Genomic DNA, 3,562 nt, shown 5'->3' on the forward strand with positions numbered 1-3,562 from the left:
TTTCGCTTGTAGTTTCAGCTGATGTTGTGTAACATACCGGGTTTTCTCTTCATATTAGTTGTGGTTTCGTTTTAATCTGTTTACATTTCATTCTAGGCTTGTCCTTTCTCTATAGTAGTGCATAATACGGCACACTCCGTTCTGGTTATGTTTTATATATTATCTCACCTACTCCTACTGCTTCAGCGATGGAGGGTATATATACAGTGACCCCTCTCTCTATTGTCGCTCCTGCAACGAAAAAAAAACAACGTTCTCAGTCAATTATTTGTGTCAGGCGACAAAATGTGCGTAGTGTACAAAACATATGATACCCAGTTGTTTTATAGCGACATATTAATAGAGTATTAGCTAGAAACGTTTACGCTGGATGTTACAGCTACATGTAAACAGGTGAATGTGATTTCGAGCGTGTTCATCCAGAAATTTTGTGCTGCAGCGCGGTCACACGAAACTGATCTACACTGGTCTTGGTCCCTTCGCATGCACGGAGCTTTCCACAAAAACATGGAATCGTGCGACACAATCGCAGCGTGACTTGCAGCTGTGTTTCTGCCGATATAGATCGGCGCATCATGGTGTCCTCCTTTCGGATGCGAGTTTCCACGCGTGACAGAAGTTGCAGAAACTGCTCTCTGTTGACAGGAAGCAGCCTCCGGTGTTCTTCGTGGTCAGTTTTCAAGAGCTCTTTTGTACAAAATATTTTGGACGCCTAATTCTTTCCTTCCCACCCAGTCCTTCTTCCAGCAACTCCGTTTTCTCTGGAAGAAATAACACTCCTCGTCCATTTCACACTACGCGACAGCCATCGCAGCCAAACTACAGTGTGCACTGTAGCCAAACGTCGCTTCCTGTCGGCATCCACGTTGCCGAATACTCTCAAACTGGTCTGCAGGCAGGGGGCGCAGGTGAGCGCAGAGTCTGCGGTCGAGAGTAATCCGGCTGTTCTCTCCTAGGGCACCGTCGGTCGTGTGGATGCGCCTGCAGGCGGATTATCCGCGGATTGTCCGTCCACGTCCACGACAAATCCGGATTCGGTCCGTCCTCTGAATGCACCGTATGTGAGCATACCCCGCTCTACTAGAAATGCTAGGTCTTCATCTTATAAGAGCTCAGCATGCGCGCTTATGCAGCCAGAGCCAAGCTGCGAGATTGTTTCAGCTGCATTATTTCGCAAGCCATCATATCAGTGGTTCAGCCACGTCAGCTGCGGCAATATGCAAGCCAACTAAACTGCAAAACTTTGCTGACATTATTTAAATGTCTCGACAGTCATACATTTTGTTTATGAAAGACTGAGGAATATAAAAATTAGCCGAGACAAATAAACCACACATGACAAAAACATTTTCGTGTTTTCTGCACTTTTGCTGTACATGTGACTCCCTCCCCCACAACATTTGTTTCATAATTTCTACTTTCCTGAATGTTTGCAAATATGATGATATAAATATAAAAAGCGCTTAGTAGTGGAAAAAATCTTTTAAAGCAAGCTCTTCTGCAGTTCCTTGTTGAGGGTGCGCAGTTCCTGCGCCTCCTGCTGCAGTGCTTCGTAGGGCTGTGTCTTGCAGGTGCAAATGCAACCATTAGGTTGCTGCAGGTTGCTGCTGCATGAAGTGTGTCTAGTAGGCTCTTTATTCCTCTCCACCTGGTCTTTCGGGAATTCCATTTCTAATTCAAAGACATGTAGCCTCTGCTGCAAAGCCTCATGGGTGCATCATTTCTGGAGTGCTCATGTTGCTGTCTCCCATTTCAATTAGAAGTTCTTCCTCACGCTTTCTCTGGGCCTCCCTTCGAAGTTTCTTTGATGGCCCAGGTGCCTGAATTTTGAAAAATAAAGAGGGGTCACTGAAATTCATGCAAAAGTATGCCTGCTTTAAGTACCCTATGTCAGTGGTTTGTTTCAAAGAACTCAATCTTGAATGGCAGCTACTTCATGCATTCCAGCTATGCATGTTTATTCAGTAGATGCTCGCTCGTTCGAATTGTATTTTAGTACATATCTGAAGTGCTAAGTCTTCTAATAAGCATGATTGCTGGGGTTTCACATGCCAAGATCACAATATGATTGTGAGGCACGCCATAGTTCAGGGCTCATGAAATTTCAGCCATTTGGTGTTCTTTAACGTACAGTGACTGTGCATTCCACGCAATACGCTTTTATTGCACATATGCCGATGATGTGCAGAGGGTCATTCCAACTGGAACGTCCCAGCCCAAAATTCGACCACCAGCGATTCTATTGAAAAAAAAGAGAAAATGAGAATGATTTTACTAAAGTATTTTCGTCCAAAAAATGTGATCACGTGACCGCCCTTCGAATGTGCCGGCGAAAAGGAGAAGATAGGTGGGAATAAATTATGCGTATTGAACCTTGAAATTGGGTACAATGGCACACTGCGTTTTAAAGCATTCTGTTATTTTTCTTTCACGTGACATCACAAGTCCAACAATATATTAATTTCTCGGCCTAATTAGGCTTGGCAAATAAGCAAAAAAATGCAAATTTTGACAATTTTTGTAAAAAAGGGCGGCGAAGTTTCAGCCACAAAATTTCTTTAGCTCGTTTACCAGTTCCTATAATATCTGCTAAAAATACTATGAACTTATGTGACCAAGCGTTTATTGAGAAAAATGCTTGCAAAGTTGACAAAAAATGACTTTTTTTTGGCAGACTCAATCGTAAATTAAGCATTGAGGCCTTCGCGATAAAAATACACGAGATAGTTCATTATATGCTCCCATGTCCTCTCTGTTCATGTGGAAAATTTATTCCTGTAAATTTTGTTTAAAGCGAAAAACTAATTTTGGATGTGCACAACCAACGTCACTGGTAGGCAGCACCGACGTTTGTCTTCGCTGTAGAACGCGTGCTTGTTCTCGGTGATTTTTCGGCCTTGCATGAGAGCCACGTCAGTTGCTCAAGCAAATTCTTGCGCGAGCAGGCGTTTGGTGTGTAGAGACACCACGGACCAGAGCTAACGGGGGGAGTTATGTTCGGGGGAAGATTTCACCAGTACGGTTCAACGGTGACTAATCGCAGACGGCGCGTGACGGAAAAGGGGCGCTCGGAAGGGCCATTAGGCCGTTCGCCTCTACCCGCGCCTTTGTAGCCGAACCCCGCGACCTTTTGTCGACCGCTCCTTTCGCGGCGGAGTCACCCGTACGGCGGAAGCGATCTCACGGAGACTGACAACGTAAACAATGTGTCGCCGTCGCGACGGTCCTCACTGAAGGAGCACCGATGTGGTTTTGCAGTAATTGCAACAGGCGGCGGCATCTTGTCGCAGACAAGGTTCGAGACGGCTTAGTAAACTGGGCACGTTGGTGTGGTGCATTTCAGTGTACGTTGACTGTGTATGTGATTGATGGCGTTTTAGTTGGCTTGCCGCATAGTGAGGGCAGCAAAGCGTGGGAACGCGGAAGCGGAGACACGTCTCTGAGAGAAACAAAGTTCTCTGCTTCATTGGTGGAGTATCAAAAAGGGTTGGTCCCATAAGGCGGTCTCAGACGAGACAGGGGGGATTTAAAGGAAAAAATAGGAGAGGAGGGGGAGAGCTTG

The sequence above is a fragment of the Rhipicephalus sanguineus genome, chromosome 4 (genome assembly GCF_013339695.2).
Source record: "Rhipicephalus sanguineus isolate Rsan-2018 chromosome 4, BIME_Rsan_1.4, whole genome shotgun sequence".
NCBI lineage: Eukaryota > Metazoa > Arthropoda > Arachnida > Ixodida > Ixodidae > Rhipicephalus > Rhipicephalus sanguineus.